This window comes from Schistocerca gregaria, chromosome 9 (genome assembly GCF_023897955.1).
Source record: "Schistocerca gregaria isolate iqSchGreg1 chromosome 9, iqSchGreg1.2, whole genome shotgun sequence".
Classification (NCBI taxonomy): domain Eukaryota; kingdom Metazoa; phylum Arthropoda; class Insecta; order Orthoptera; family Acrididae; genus Schistocerca; species Schistocerca gregaria.
Genome location: NC_064928.1, coordinates 189,254,145 through 189,271,852, shown reverse-complemented (window position 1 = coordinate 189,271,852; position 17,708 = coordinate 189,254,145). Strand labels below are relative to the sequence as shown.

The following is a 17,708-nucleotide window of genomic DNA, read 5'->3' as shown; positions in this document are numbered from 1 at the left end:
AGCCACTGACTGCACACAGCACAGCCACTGATTTTTCATACAGAGCGCTATGTGGCGTTACCAATGAAAAAATCTAAACAGCCTACTTACATAGCCCCCATGCTCCCCACAAAAAAATTTACAAATTGTTTTGGGCAGTGGCCAACACAGATTTGAAATTTTTTTTCATAATTACAATAACAAAGAAATTAAATGCACACTCTTATCAATACAATGTTGGTGAAAAGCTAAAATTTTCTCACAGTCCATAAAGACAGTCCTGATCATCCATCACAGTAAAATAGCAGTGTTTTTGCTCAAAGTCTGAGCAGTAAAAGAAAATGCACACGGAAGTAGTGGATTTCATGCAGTCTTGAAGAAGTAGTGTTGTCCTTCCAACGGAAAGACAGTGCTGACTCTTGACAGGCAGACAGGTAATGGGCCACAACAGAGCAAACCCACAGCAGAATCAGTCGAAGTTTTGAAGAATATTGAAAGGTTGGTTATTACAGAGAAGACCCACTGTAATCCTAGTAGAGATTATCGTATTGGTGGGCCACCAGAGATGCAGACCCACTGCAGTCCTTGTAGAAATAATGGTATTGGTGAGTCATCAAAAGTGTAGACCCACTTCAGTCCTTGTAGAGATGGCCAGCAGCCATCTGCTGCGGCTGTGCAGGTGCACAATCACCATCGAAGAGTCTTGCAGAGAATATAGGGAGTCCATAAACCACCACTTGTGCATTCAAAAGTTTTTTTTTTAATTGTCCTTAGAACCAGTCCTTTGCTGAATTGTTAACACACATGCAAACACTATCAGTCCCTACTTCTCACATATTGTCCATATACTATGACCAACAGAAACGTGTGCAGTGAAATGTAACTTACAAGTTACTTAATTTGATCAGCTGGTGTCAATTACAATTTTATAACATGAGAATACAATTACAAAGGTATGAAATACATCATTAAAGAACATAACAATACAGATAACATTTGTAGTAGTACAAGCTTTACAAAAGAATAGAAATAAACATGCACATCAGTGTTACAAAAATTATGACATAAGTACATACATAAAGATCAGAATAACTTTTGAAACATCAACTTCACATATGAGCAACAAAACAGAACAGATAAATAATGTCCAAACATGTTTACAAAGTAAATAACATATTATCAGAAAAATTCTACAACGTAACTCGTATCAGCTAAACACACAAAGACAGGAAAAAATACAAATTCACATAGCGTAATAACACAAAATACGGGACACGGTTTGTTTTCAGTGTGACATTTGGTACTGCAGTCCAACTCAAAACTTCATTCTGTAGATCTTTCGTCGTATCTTAACATTAGTTTCCACCAAAAATATCCTATCCAAGCATGCTTTCTGTATTTTGTTCACATTCTCTTTCAAAAATAGTTTTTCTCCACTGTACACTACTTTTTTGGCCAAATCATTTTCTTATAACTTCTCAATGCATTTCTTCCAATTCCTCATAGTTAGTTTCTTATATAGTCTACCCCCTCTTAAGCTAACTTAAACCTACTAAGCTCAGATGCTAAACTAAGGGACGAGGCAATGCAGCAGCACAAAACAATTAATACAAACAGCAATGAAAACAATGGAAATTGTCAAAGCAGACTACAGTAAATCTAAATTACCAAGCAATGCAACATTACAACTAATATGAGCCAATGTGCAGCAACAAGAAAAAATAAATTAGTAGTAAAACTAGCTTAACTGAGTAATACAAAGTGAAATTCAGCAACACTATGCCTGGCAAACAGCAGCAGCAAATGCAATAACTTATATCTAAACATGACAAAGCTCAAGCAGAAAAAATATTACAGGAAAGACAACAATGCAGAAAAGGGAAATGCCTATTAACATATTAATATCTATGTCATTAAAGTGGTGCACCACAAAACTAATTCTACAAAAGATATTACCAAGTAGTTGAAAAGAAAATTAAGTATGCAGTAACTGTTATTAATCCCTTCTTATTGTTCTATGTGTAATACAAGTGGTGCACCACAAAACTAATTCTACAAAAGATATTACCAAGTAGTTGAAAAGAAAATTAAGTATGCAGTAACTGTAATTAATCCCTTCTTATTGTTAAATGTGTAATAAACATCGTCATCATAACATCATAAAACCTCAGCCAAATGTCGAAAACGTCGTAGCTTTCTGCAATAATTTCAAAACGTAAAAAAAAAAAAATTCTGCTCATGCCAAAAGTGTCATCTGCCTCAAACGTACTTTAAAAATCATGACCCCATACCAAATATATCATTGAAAGTTCTCATAATATCACAATGGTTCCGAAAAAATATGAACTGTTCACAAGGTACAGACAAAATACAATTTCATAAGTGTGAAGTTATCCAACGGTGTAAATACGTAGACATCTGTCACTGATGTAGTATAATAAATGTTTGTTTCTCTCAGTTAAATGATGAGATAGCTGTGTTATTTATGTGTTAGAGAAATATGGTACCGATGTGTAAAGTTGTATAAGCAAATACCATATTAGCTAGGGCTCCTTGTGTTTGCCATACGCATGGTACACAAAGTAAGCGTGTACCCCCCCTGAGGATTAATGTAATTATATCCTCAGGTGTTGCATATTACAGCAATGGAATGAAATGTATCACGGAAAACTATCTTTGTACACTCCTGGAAATTGAAATATGAACACCGTGAATTCATTGTCCCAGGAAGGGGAAACTTTATAGACACATTCCTGGGGTCAGATACATCACATGATCACACTGACAGAACCACAGGCACATAGACACAGGCAACAGAGCATGCACAATGTCGGCACTAGTACAGTGTATATCCACCTTTCGCAGCAATGCAGGCTGCTATTCTCCCATGGAGACGATCGTAGAGATGCTGGATGTAGTCCTGTGGAACGGCTTGTCATGCCATTTCCACATGGCGCCTCAGTTGGACCAGCGTTCGTGCTGGACGTGCAGACCGCGTGAGTCGACGATTCATCCAGTCCCAAACATGCTCAATGGGGGACAGATCCGGAGATCTTGCTGGCCAGGGTAGTTGACTTACACCTTTTAGGGCACGTTCGTTGGGTGGCACGGGATACATGCGGACGTGCATTGTCCTGTTGGAACAGCAAGTTCCCTTGCCGGTCTAGGAATGATAGAACGATGGGTTTGATGACGGTTCGGATGTACCGTGCACTATTCAGTGTCCCCTCGACGATCACCAGAGGTGTACGGCCAGTGTAGGAGATCGCTCCCCACACCATGATGCCGGGTGTTGGCCCTGTGTGCCTCGGTCTTATGCAGTCCTGATTGTGGCGCTCACCTGCACGGCGCCAAACACGCATACGACCATCATTGGCACCAAGGCAGAAGCGACTCTCATCGCTGAAGACGACACGTCTCCATTCGTCCCTCCATTCACGCCTGTCGCGACACCACTGGAGGCGGGCAGCACGATGTTGGGGCGTGAGCGGAAGACGGCCTAACGGTGTGCGGGACCGTAGCCCAGCTTCATGGAGACGGTTGCGAATGGTCCTCGCCGATACCCCAGGAGCAACAGTGTCCCTAATTTGCTGGGAAGTGGCGGTGCGGTCCCCTACGACACTGCGTAGGATCCTACGGTCTAGGCGTGCATCCGTGCGTCGCTGCGGTCCGGTCCCAGGTCGACGGGCACGTGCACCTTCCGCCGACCACTGTTGACAACATCGATGTACTGTGGAGGCCTCACGCCCCACGTGTTGAGCAATTCGGCGGTACGTCCACCCGGCCTGCCGCATGCCCACTATACGCCCTCGCTCAAAGTCCGTCAACTGCACATACGGTTCACGTCCACGCTGTCGCGGCATGCTACCAGTGTTAAAGACTGCGATGGAGCTCCGTATGCCACGGCAAACTGGCTGACACTGACGACGGCGGTGCACAAATGCTGCGCAGCTAGCGCCATTCGACGGCCAACACCGCGGTTCCTGGTGTGTCCGCTGTGGCGTGCGTGTGATCATTGCTTGTACAGCCCTCTCGCAGTGTCCGGAGCAAGTATGGTGGGTCTGACACACCGGTGTCAATGTGTTCTTTTTTCCATTTCCAGGAATTAATTCAAAAATCTTGAAAAAATAAACGGTTTTGACTAACATTAACCTATACGTTTCACAAATCACTTGTTGTTGTTGTTGTTGTCTTCATTCCTGAGACTGGTTTGATGCAGCTCTCCATGCTACTCTATCCTGTGCAAGCTTCTTCATCTCCCAGTACCTACTGCAACCTACATCCTTCTTAATCTGCTTATTGTATTCATCTCTTGGTCTCCTTCTACGATTTTTACCCTCCACATTGCCCTCCAATGCTAAATTTGTGATCCCTTGATGCCTCAAAACATGTCCTACCAACCGATCCCTTTTTCTAGTTAAGTTGTGCCACAAACTTCTCCCCAAACCTATTCAATACCTCCTCATTAGTTACGTGATCTATCCACCTTATCTTCAGCATTCTTCTGTAGCACCACATTACGAAAGCTTCTATTCTCTTCTTGTCCAAACTAGTTATCGTGCATGTTTCACTTCCATACATGGCTACACTCCAAACAAATACTTTCAGAAACGACTTCCTGATACATAAATCTATATTCGATGTTAACAAATTTCTCTTCTTCAGAAACGCTTTCCTTGCCATTGCCAGTCTACAACAAATCACTTACCTCACAAAAATCTTGGTTACCCGAACTACTGCAATACAGCGAGCACCACTACTGCCAACTAAATAAAAGATTCAAGCTACGGAAGGCACTAACTACTGATAGGCATCGTTAGCGAATGAAAGATTTTAATAGAGAACAAACAATATATTTACCTTAATTGTCATAATATATTTAGCAGTTATTGACATCCAGTCTTACAAATTTAAAAACTCCGCCATCTCTCTCCCCACATCAACCACTGCTGGCGTCTCACCTCCAACTACGCAACGCTACGCGCTGTTCACATCCAGCTTCCCAACACTACAATGGCGAGTATTACAACAATGCCAATCAGCCACTGACTGCACACAGCACAGCAACTGATTTTTCATACAGAGCGCTATGTGGCGTTACCAATAAAAAAATCTAAACAGCCTACTTACAAGTTCCCTCAAGCATTGGTGTAGTCCATGCCAAGTCTTGTTGCGGCATTTCTGCGTGTTCACGGAGCCCTATACTGTATTATGCAGATGTACCAGTTTCTTTGGCTCTTCAGTGTAGCTCGCTCGTGCACGATGACCTTTGCTTCGAGACGACTGCGTAGTCGCAGCAATGTTCTTCAGTCCGCGGTGCATCGCAGTCAGTTGCCATTGTCTAGCTTCCGGAGTGTCGACGTAAAGATAACAGGAAGGTACTTGAGGTAAACAGACATTTAGCTCAAAATCCCCAGCTGGTTCCAAATTATCCACAACAGGTGAGCACATCTCCACTTTTAAGCTGCCACATACCCACAAACTGTCACAATGACACATACTGCTACACAAAACTAAAACGCAATAGAAGTTCCTATTCCTAAGCCTTTCTTACTCCACAAGCGCATATAACTTGCGAATCTTAAGCATGGCTGCAGTGACAAGTGTGCAAATGTAACAAATGGAACAAATGGAATAAGCCACCAATTGGGGACGGTAGCAGTCAAGAACTCTTGAGCTAGTTTCAATCCATAGAAGTGGTACTTCTTCAGAAGTCTTATTCCGTTTTACAAGCAGATCATAATGTGCCACCAATATGACTAAGGTTGTTGGTGGCACACCTTGATCAGCAAGTAAAATTTAATAAGACTTCTGAAGAAGACATATTTCTATGAGTTGAAACCTAAATCAAGAGCTTTTGTCTCTCCTACCTTCCGCAACTGGTGGCTATATTTATTCCGTATGTTGATATAACTTGAAGTGTTAATTTTAATTTTAAAAACAAACAGCCTCAGTTGCAAAGTTTACCTAGATTTACCTAGGTTTCAGTCAGGATAACACAACCTTCGTCAGAATAAAAGTAACTACCGTTTGTCCATAGTGCACATCGTCAAGCTATAACTACAAATCCATAAATTATCGCCAGACTGTAAAAAGTTCCAGTACAGCACTCATGGCTGCAACATCGCGGTCGCGAAGTGGGGCCGAGGCAGTTTCAGATGTTTTTACAGTCTGACGATAATTTATGGATTTGAAGCTTAGATTTACGATGTCCACTATGGACAAACGGTAGTTACTTTTATTCTAAAGAATAAGCTAGGTAAATATAGGTAAACATTGCAACTGAGGCTATTGGTTATTAAAATTAAAATTAATATTTATAGAGTTTCTGTCAGGGGTGCAAAATGTTGAAAATATTTAAGTTATAACTTGCAGTACTTTAATATTATATATTTTTACCATGGCGGTGTTTAATATGGCCCATTGAATAAAAATGTAATTTACAACGTAAAACATGTTTATTGCGCAACAGAAGTTCAGTTAAATAGCTCTCAACCAATGTCACGACCTCATAAACTATGGCATTCCATATAACATGTAATACCGTAGGATTGTGTGGTATACTGTCCTTGAGTAAAGTTTACGATTTACAGTGTTAAGAAACATGTTTGTTGCACAACATAAACGAAGAGTGCTCAGTTTAACACTTTCTCAGTCGATGTTAACATCTCACTCCGTATAACGTTATAACCATTTAACCTGTAATATTGTGCGGTTTAATTATTTATTGAGCTTAACGTTGTCCATTGTGTAAAGTGTAATTTTAACGTCAAGATACAAATTTGATGCCAACACTCTATGCAAGTGGATTGTGTCTTTGCGTATAATGTTTGTTTCCTTATAACTAGCATTACTTTCAGATGCTAGTCGGTTGTTTCCTGAAGATGGCCCAAAAAGCCGAAAACTAGTTTGAAATAAACAAAAATCAAAAGACGAGAAACAGAAAAAGAAGTTCATGTCAACTTGAGAAACTCAACTTGCGACATATGCTACCGGCCATTTATACCGATGAGCCAGAACATTACGACCACCGACCTTCTATCGATGTAGACCGGTCCGGCGACAGCAGCATCACCTGGCGAGGAATGACTGTTAGTCAGATACACGCACTGTGCATGTTGTGTCAGACAGCGTGCTGTCTGTTTGTAGAATGGGGAAGGCGCGCGATGTATCTGAGTTTGATCCAAGGTACATTGTAATGACCCGAAGGCTGGGAATGAGCATATCGGAAACCGCACGCCTCGTCGGGCATTCGAGGAGTACTGAGGTGAATGTCTGCAACACGTGGCGAAACAAAGCTCAAACCACGACCAGATGTCCAGGGGTTGGGTAGCCACCCCGCATTACAGATGTCGGACGTTGCAGGCTGGGCAGACTCGTAAAAAACGACAGGTGGCGAACTGTGAAGGAACCAACATCAGACTTTAATGCTGGGCAGAGTGCAAGTGTGTCTGAACACACAGCGCAGTGAACACTCCCAACGACAGGCGTCCTCAGCAGGCCGCATCTCGTGGTTGTGCGGGTTCCCGGGTTCGATTGCCGGCGGGGTCAGGGATTTTCTCTGCCCCGTGATGGCTGGGTGTTGTGTGTGTCCTTAGGTTAGTTAGGTTTAAGTAGTTCTAAGTTCTAGGGGACTGATGACCATAGATGTTAAGTCCCATAGTGCTCAGAGCCATTTGAACCATTTCGTCCGCAGCAGACGACCCACGCACGTGCCAATGTTAACACCGCGACATCGGTAACTACGGCTAAACTGGGCATGTGTCCATCGGCACTGGACGTTGGCACAGTGTCAGAGCGGTGCATGGTATGATGAATCCTGATACCTTCTTCATCATGCCGATGGGAGGGCGCGAATTCGTTCTCTTCCGGGCGAATAGCTCTATGACACCTGTACTGCCGCCAGGTCCATTATGCTCTAGGGAGCATTCACGTGGGCATCCGTGGTTCCAGGGGAGCTCGTGCAAGGCACCATGACGGCCAAGGAGTATCGTACATTGGTTGCAGACCATGTACACCCCTTCATGACGATCATGTTTCCCGACGGCAGTGGCGTTTTTCAGCAAGATAATTCGCCATGTCACAAAGCCAGGGCCGCGCGGGGCAGCCACGCGGTCTCGGGCGTCTTGTCACAGACCGCGCGGCTCTCCCCGACGGAGGTTCGGGTCCTCCCTCGGGCATGCATGTGCGTGTTGTCCTCAGCGTAAGTTAGTTTAAGTTGGATTAAGTAGTGTGTATGCTTAAGGACCTATGACCGCAGCAGTTTGGTCGCAAAGTCCTTGCCACAAATTTCCACCATAAAGCCAGGAGTGTGATGGAGTGGTTCGAGGAACACGGTGGCGAGTTCCAGTTGATGTACTGGCCCCACACCTCGCCAGATCCGAACCCGATCGAATTCTCCCCCCCCCCCCTCCTCCTCTCCGGAACTTACGGCAATTAGGCGACTTGTGTGTAAAGATGTGGTGCCAACTCCCTCCAGCGACCTGCTAACGCCACACTGCCTCCATTCCATGATGCGTCGCCACAGTTATCCCTACCAAAGGTGAACATACCGGCTATTAGGTAGATGGTCTTAATGTCTGGTGATCAGTTTATGTTGGAACACCTGATATCAAGTAACGAAATTTTTCTTAGTGTACGTTGTTGTTGTTGTGGTCTTCAGTCCTGAGACTGGTTTAAGGCAGCTCTCGATGTTACTCTATCCTGTGCAAGCTGCTTCATCTCCCAGTACCTACTACAACCTACATCCTTCTGAATCTGCTTAGTGTATTCATCTCTTGGTCTCCCTCTACGATTTTTACCCTCCACGCTTCCCCCAATACTAATCGGTGATCCCTTGATGCCTCAGAACATGTCGTACCAACCGATCCCTTCTTCTGGTCAAGTTGTGCCACAAACTTCTCTTCTCCCCAATCATATTCAATACTTCCTCATCAGTTACATGATCTACCCATCTAATCTTCAGCATTCTTCTGTAGCACAACATTTCGAAAGCTTCTATTCTCTTCTTGTCCAAACTATTTATCGTCCTTGTTTCTCTTCCATACATGGCTACACTCCATACAAATACTTTCAGAAACGACTTCCTGTCACTTAAATCTATACTCGATGTTAACAAATTTCTCTTCTTGAGAAACGCTTTCCTTGCCATTGCCAGTCTACATTTTATATCCTCTCTACTTCGACCATCATCAGTTATTTTGCTCCCCAAATAGCAAAACTAGTTTACTACTTTAAGTGTCTCATTTCCTAATCTAATTCCCTCAGCATCACCCGACTCAAATCGACTACATTCCATTATCTTCGTTTTGCTTTTGTTGATGTTCATCTTGTATCCTCCTTTCAAGACGCTGTCCATTCCATTCAACTGGTCTTCCATGTCCTTTGCTGTCTCTGACGGAATTACAATGTCATCGGCGAACCTCAAAGTTTTTATTGGTTCTCCATGGATTGTAATACCTACTCCGAATTTTTCTTTTGTTTCCTTTACTGCTTGCTCAATATACAGATTGAATAACATCGGGGAGAGGCTACAACCATGTCTCAATCCCTTTTCAACCACTGCTTCCCTTTCATGACCCTCGACTCTTATAACTGCCATCTGGTTTCTGTAGAAATTGTAAATAGTCTTTCGCTCCCTGTACTTTACCCCTGCCACCTTTAGAATTTGAAACAGATCATTCCAGTCAACATTGTCAAAAGCTTTCTCTAAGTCTACAAATGCTAGAAACGTAGATTTGCCTTTCCTTAATCTTTCTTCTAAGATAAGTCGTAAGGTCAGTATTGCCTCACGTGTTCCAATTTTTCTACGGAATTCACAACTGATCTTCCCCGAGGTCGGCTTCTACCACTTTTTCCATTCGTCTGTAAAGAATTCGTGTTATTATTTTGCAGCTGTGACTTATTAAACTGATTGTTCGGTAATTTTCACATCTGTCAACACATGCTTTCTTTGGGATTGGAATTATTATATTCTTCTTGAAGTCTGAGGGTGTTTCGCCTATCTTATACGTCTTGCTCACCAGATGGTAGAGTTTTGTCAGGACTGGCTCTCCCAAGGCCGTCAGTAGTTCTAATGGAATGTTGTCTTCTCCCGGGGTCTTGTTTCGACTCAGGTCTTTCAGTGCTCCGTCAAATTCTTCACGCATTATCGTATCTCCCATTTCATCTTCATCTACATCCTCTTCCATTTCCATAATATTGTCCTCAAGTACATCGCCCTTGTATAGGCCCTCTATATACTCCTTCCACCTTTCTGCTTTCCCTTCTTTGCTTAGAACTGGGTTTCCATCTGAGCTCTTGATATTCATACAAGTGGTTCTCTTTTCTACAAAAGTCTCTTTAATTTTCCTGCAGGCAGTATCTATCTTACCCCTAAAGGGATAAGCCTCTACATCCTTATATTTGTCCTCAAGCCATCCCTGCTTAGCCATTTTGCACTTCCTGTCGATCTCATTTTTGAGACGTTTGTATTCCTTTTTGCCTGCGTAATAGCGAGAGAAAATTTGTAAGTGATTCTGGAGCATACAGGTTGCGAAATTAGGTATGCAATTGGCACGTCTGGCAACAACAACGGCTCCAACCTCGAGGAGCATCCAGCTCGGATGGCAGACACAGGTAAGTCCCTGAGCCGGACTGGCTGCGTAGTTTTCGGTAACTGATAACCAGGCGTTTTAAGTGGATTAAATATGTGGAGAGTGTGCTGAACAGGGGAGCAGTGGAACACTCCACCTAGGTGGGTCAGGACACCAGGCACCCTAAGCCAAGGCAGGCAACAGGGACATTCTAGTCTCAGCACTGATGTTCAAAAATGGTTCAAATGGCTCTGAGCACTATGGGACTTAACATCTATGGTCATCAGTCCCCTAGAACTTATAACTACTTAAACCTAACTAACCTAAGGACATCACACAACACCGAGCCATCTCGAGGCAGAGAAAATCCCTGACCCCGCCGGGAATCGAACCCGGGAGTGGGAAGCGAGAACGCTAAGCACTGATGTACCAGTGTTTGTCGTTCGGTAACCGAAATCATGGAGCGATATCGCTACAGTATTTCCTGGTCGCTGGATTGGAAGGGGGGGCGGCTATTCCATGTCCTGCGAGGTCACCTGGCTTGAATCCCCTTGATTATTTCCTATGGGGATATCTGAAGTCACTTGTGTATGAGACCCCAGTGGATGTGGAGATGGAATTAGTTGCCAGGATTGTAGCCACCTGTGGCCTGGTTCGAGACACACCAGGAATATTTGTCACAGTTCATCAGAATCTTGTTCGCCGATGTCATGCTTTGGGGTTGGAGTTGGGTTGTTCGGGGGAGGAGGCAAAAGAGTAAGGTCTTCGGTCTCATCGGAGTAGGGAAGGACGGGGAAGGAATTCGGCCGTGCCCTTCCAAACGAACCATCCCGGCATTTGCGTGGAGCGTTTCAGAGGAATCACGGAAAACCTAAATCAGGATGGCAGGACGCGGGATTGAACCGTAGTCCTCCCGAATGCGAGTCCAGTGTGCTAACCACTGCGCCACCTCGCTCGGTGAGGTTTCTGGCCGTCAGTTTCAGCACATTTGTAAGATAAAGGACTAATTCTACGTTCATTGTGTCAGTGATGGTATCTGCAGTTAATTGTAACTAATGTAAATTAAAAAAAAGCACAGAGTAACGTGATTTTATTTCTATTAACTCGTGAAACTGGCTTCTCCAATCCCTGTTTCCCTGCCTCAAATTGTGCAGTTTGTAAGATAAAGGACTAATTCTACGTTCATTGCGTCAGTGATGGTATCTGCAGTTAATTGTAACTAATGTAAATAAAAAAAAGCACACAGTAATGTGATTTTATTCCTATTAACTCGTGAAACTGGCTTCTCCAATCCCTGTTTCCCTGCCTCAAATTGTGCAGTGGAAAATCCTCGATGTACTGTCAAATTATTGAACGGTCTTACGGAAACATCCTGTAGATTAAAACGTATCTTATTTGCACTGCTTGAACATATGGTGATACACGGTTATGAGTTATATTTTATTTCATGTTTACGGTAAACTACGATTTATCAAGTAGATGAGATACGAATTTTAAATCTTCTAATTTAGTTCTCGTATTTTCCATTGCAGTATCTGAAGATGTGGTCGAAAGTAAAACTTCTGTGACTGTGGCTGACAGAAAATAAATTACGATCACCCCAAATTGTAAAAATTTGACATTACAGCTCTTGTCCGAACATCTCGAGTCGTCTGTATCAACGGTTATTGTTAGGTGCAACAGAGCATAAGAGTGCTCGGCTCTTCCACCTGCGGAGCAAGCCGCGGAATTGGGGTAGGGAGATTAGGGGACCCTTCGTCCACGTGTTCTCGGCGTAAGTTTCAATGGACGCATTTCAGTGGACGGAGTTCAAAGGTCAACGTCGGTCCCCCTGTGGAAGTAAGGCTGAAAAAACAATTTGCCTTACCAGTAGTGCGAAAAATTTTCAGGTATAAGAAACCTTCTTTTTGAAAAAAAGGAGTAATTTTGATTCGTGAAATTTGCGTTGGTTTGGAATGTTGCATTACTACAGAAAACGGCAAAAGAGATCCGTGTTATTTAATTAACAATGCCGACAGAAACGAGCGGAGAACACATGGCATAAGAATTGGTACAACATTGGTGAGACAATTTCCCCGTTGCTGTGTGTCGTTGCTTAAGGTACACGTATACGGGCAGAGTGCAAGACTTCCCCCAACCTGGTATATATGGTAGTTTCTCGCTGACGTCGCCACACATCCGTTGTATTGCAGAATAGCACGAGTCCTAGAGTGAAAATACTTTTGCGAAGTGGAGTAGCAAGTAAGTACAATGCTACATTTGCTTTAAAAGATTAAAAATTTGTCTGCCAATCCTATGAAATAACATTACCGCTGGATATATTTCGTAAATCACATCAAATACTGACGAATCGATTCCACAAACTGAACGTGAGGAGAGGGGCTAGTGTAATTGGTTAATACAAACCATAAAAAAATGCACGGAAGTATGTTTTTTTTAAATACAAACCTACTTTTTAAAAAAATAGAACCCCGTTAGTTAGCACATCTGAACATATAAACAAATACGTAATCAGTGCCGTTTGTTGCATTGTAAAACGTTAATTACATCCGGAGATATTGTAGCCTAAAGTTGACGCTTGAGTACCACTCCTCCGCTGTTCGATCGTGTGTATCGGAGAGCACCGAATTACGAAGGGATCCAAAGGGAACGGTGATGGACCTTAGGTACAGAAGAGACTGGAACAGCACATTACGTCCACATGCTAACACCTTTTTATTGGTCTTTTTCACTGACGCACATGTACATTACCATGAGGGGTGAGGTACACGTACACACGCGGTTTCCGTTTTCAATTACGGAGTGGAATAGTGTGTGTCCCGACATGTCAAGCCAATAGATGTCCAATGTGGTGGCCATCATTTGCTGCACACAATTGCAATCTCTGGCGTAATGAATGTCGTACACGCCGCAGTACATCTGGTGTAATGTCGCCGCAGGCTGCCACAATACGTTCTTTCATATCCTCTGCAGTTGTAGGCACATCACGGTACACATTCTCCTTTAACGTAGCCCACAGAACGAAGTCGAGAGGTGTAAGATCAGGAGAACGGGCTGGCCAATTTATGCGTCCTCCACGTCCTATGAAACGCCCGTCGAACATCCTGTCAAGGGTCAGCATAGTGTTAATTGAGGAATGTGCAGGTGCACCATCATGCTGATACCACATACGTCGACGCGTTTCCAGTGGGACATTTTCGAGCAACGTTGGCAGATCATTCTGTAGAAACGCGATGTATGTTGCAGCTGTTTGGGCCCCTGCAATGAAGTGAGGACCAATGAGGTAGTCGCCAATGATTCCGCACCATACATTTACAGTCCACGGTCGCGGTCGCTCCACCTGTCTGAGCCAGCGCGGATTGTCCACGGACCAGTAATGCATATTCCGTAGATTCACTGCCCGTGGTTTGTGAAACCCGCTTCATCGGTAAACAGGTAGAACTGCAACGCATTCTCTGTTAACGCCCATTGACAGGATTGCACTCGATGATTAAAGTCATCACCATGTAATTGCTGATGTAGCGACACATGAAACGGGTGAAAGCGGTGACAATGCAGTATGCGCATGTCACTACTTTGACTCAATCCACCGGCTCTCGCAATGTCCCGTGTACTCATGTGTGGGTTCATGGCAACAGCAGCTAATACACCAACTGCACCCGCTTCTCCTGTGACGGGCCTGTTACGGACCCGTTTGCGTGCTACGACCATACCTGTTTCATACAGTTGGCGGCAGATGTTTTGCAATGTGCGGCACGTTGGATGCTCTCTGTCCGGGTACCTTTCTGCATACACCCTGCAGGCTTCAGCTGCCTTTCGTCGACACTCGCTATAGATGAGTATCATCTCCGCCTTTCCAGAGTTCGAAAACACCATGGTCACAGTTCCTACACCACTACACTATCACAGACGTCTGGTAACACGGTGTACTACAGTTGGTCTGCGTGCGGAGACGAATGCAGAATAACAATAGCAGCAAGCGCTACATGCGGACACTGCGACAGCTAGACCAAACCACAACAGTGCACTACAGCCACACTCGTAAACACGGTCGTCATCGTAAACATGTCCCTGCAGATGCTGTTCGCCGGCCGTGGCCCGTATTTGTTACAACACGCAACTGAACGTCGGAGGTTTCAAGCGTCAACTTTAGGTTACAATATCTCCGGATGCAATTAACATTTTACAATGTAACAAACGGCACTGATTACGTATTTGTTTATATGTTCAGATGTGCTAACAAAACTAACGTGGTTCCATTTAAAAACATAGGTTTGTGTTGTAAAACATACTTCTGTGCATTTTTGTATGGTTTGTATTAAACAATTACACTATCCCCTCTCCCCACGTTCGGTCTGTGGAATAAGTTCGTCAGTATTTGATGTGGTTTACGAAATATATCCAGCGGTAACGTTAGGTGACTCACCATATATATATATATATATATCACGCAGTTTGGGTGCATAGCATCAGTATCCAGAACAATCACCTAATCACCTCAGGCCGTAATAACGGCCTTTATACGCCTGGGCATTGAGTCAAACAGAGCTTGGATGCCGTGTACAGGTTCAGCTGCCCATGCAGCTTCAACACGATACCACAGTTCATCAAGAGTAGTGACTGGCATATTGTGACGAGGCAGTTGCTCGGCCACCATTGACTAGACGTTTTCAATTGGTGAGAGATCTGGAGAATGTGCTGGCCAGGGCAGCAGTTGAACACAATTTCTTTATCCAGAAAGGCCCGTAAAGGACCTGCAACATGCCGTCATGCATTATCCTGCTGAAATGTAGGGTTTCGCAGGGATCGAATGAAGGGTAGAGCCACGGGTCGTAACACTTCTGTTCAAAGTGCAGTCAATGCGAACAAGAGGTGACCGAGACGTGTAACCGATGGCACACGATACCATCACGCCGGGTGATACGCCAGTATGGCGATGACGGATACACGCGATGTCGTCAAACACGGATGCGACCATCATGATGCTGTAAACAGAACCTGGATTAATCCGAAAAAAATGACGTTTTGCCATTCGTGCACCCACGTTCGTCGTTGAGTACACCATCGCAGGCGCTCCTGTCTGTGACACAGCGTCAAGGGCAACCGCAGCCACGGTCTCCGAGCTGATAGTCCACGCTGCTGCACATGACGTCGAACTGTTCGTGCAGATGGTTGTTGTCTTGCAAACGTCCCCATCTGTTGACTCAGGGATCGAGACGTGGCTTCACGATTCGTTACAGCCATGCGGATAAGATGCCTGTCGTCTCGACTGCTAGTGATACGTGGCCGTTGGGATCCAGCACGGCGTTCCGTATTAACCTCCTGAACCCACCGATTCCATATTCTGCTAACAGTGATTGGATCTCGACCAACGCGAGCAGCAATGTCGCGATACGATAAACCGCAATCGCGGTAGGCTACAATCCGTCGGAAACGTGATGGTACGCATTTCTCCTCCTTACACGAGGCGTGACAACAATGTTTCACCAGGCAACGCCGATCAACTGCTGTTTGTGTATGAGAAATCGGTTGGAAACTTTTCTCGTGTCAGCATGTTATAGGTGTCGGCACCGGCGCTAACCTTGTGTGAATGCTGTCAAAAGTTAATCATTTGCATATCAGAGCATCTTCTTCCTGACTGTTAAACTTCGCGTCTGTAGCACGTCATCTTTGTGGTGTAGCAATTTTAATGGCCAGTAGTGTACAATTCATACTTACTATACACTAAAAATAGAAAGTAGCTGATCCGCTGCTTGTGTCTACATAATATGCCTTTATCTGCTTGCAGCTCTTGAGAACTCACAAATTAATACGAAAAATAGAGTTATTGTACCTCAGTCTCATCCTTTACCGCTGACAAATCGTAATGCCCAAAAAGTGGTATGATTCCTATTTACAACTTTATTTTTGATCAGAGTTTCAAAAAATTAGAATCAGTGGGAGAATGCTGGTGGTTTTTTGTCGCATTCAACCACTTACATCTTTTCAGGAAAAGCAACGAACAACGGACGGAAGAACTGCTTTTATTTTTCAACCGACTTTCATTTTTGGATTCTATTTATCTTCAAACTGGGTCAATTTTTTTAAAATCTGTGCTCCATTTCTATGATTATTACAGGAAATAACAGGAATAAAAACCAAACAAAAACGGTTGAAACTTCCTGGCAGATTAACACTGTGTGCCGGACCGAGAATCGAACTCGGGACCTTTGCCTTTCGCGGGCAAGTGCTCTACCAACTGAGCTACCCAAGCACGACTCACGCCCCGTTCTCACAGCTTTACTTCTGCCAGTACCTCGTCTCCTACCTTCCAAACTTTACAGAAGCTCTCCTGCGAACCTTGCAGAACTAGCACTCCTAAAAGAAAGGGCTCTGCAAGGATCGCAGCAGAGCTTCTGTAAGGTTTGGAAGGTAGAGACGAAGTAGTGGCAGAAGTAAAACTGTGATGAGGGGGCGTGAGTCGTGGTTAGGTAGCTCAGATGGTAGAGCACTTGACCGCGAAAGGCAAACGTCCCGAGTTCGAGTCTCGGTCCGGCACACAGTTTTAATCTCTCAGGAAATTTCGTATCAGCGTACAGTCGGCTGCAGACTGAAAATCTCATTCCAAAAAAATCGGTTATTTCAGAAACCGGTTATTTTGATCGGTTTTTGACAGTCAGGTTAAAGTGGCGTGGAGGAAAACCCATATAACCGAAATGGGATTGTTTCAGTGATAACCATCGTCCGTATGTGGAAGCGGAGACCAGCTCACACAATTCACGGCCGAACGCCGGCCAGACTTGCATAACTGGCGCCGCTGGTTGGTGTGACGTGGGTCCCCTCCCACCTTCGCCGTTTAATTCATTTGACTCGTCCGCTGCAGGCAAAAAGAGCGGATAAGTGCACTGCTATTTGTGGACAGCCAGACAGCTTCGTTAGCGCTCCGTCGTTCGTAGCTCACGCCGCGTGCCATTGCAAACGTTCCTCATAGACACGTCCCTGCATCCTCGCCGATGTTGGTGCTCCTCACGTCGACAGCCAACATCACCGATAGTATGTCAGCCCTACAACGTATTAGAAGCCGTCGCAACAGATGTACTAACTAGGGCTGTTGATAAAATATCGATATACCGATATTTTTCGACGAGTAATCGATATACACTGAAGAGATAAAGC

General features: G+C 44.2%; 1 protein-coding gene and 1 non-coding gene across 3 annotated transcripts in view; one reads left to right on the top strand and one right to left on the bottom strand.

Annotated features, from left to right (window-relative positions):
- The window catches only part of LOC126292259 (inositol-trisphosphate 3-kinase A-like), an 847,830-nt gene that overhangs the window by 419,283 nt on the left and 410,839 nt on the right, over positions 1 to 17,708 (top strand). The window lies entirely within an intron of this gene.
- On the bottom strand, positions 16,733 to 16,807 carry Trnas-cga (transfer RNA serine (anticodon CGA)). The gene has a single exon. It is a non-coding gene; the product is annotated as a tRNA-Ser (tRNA).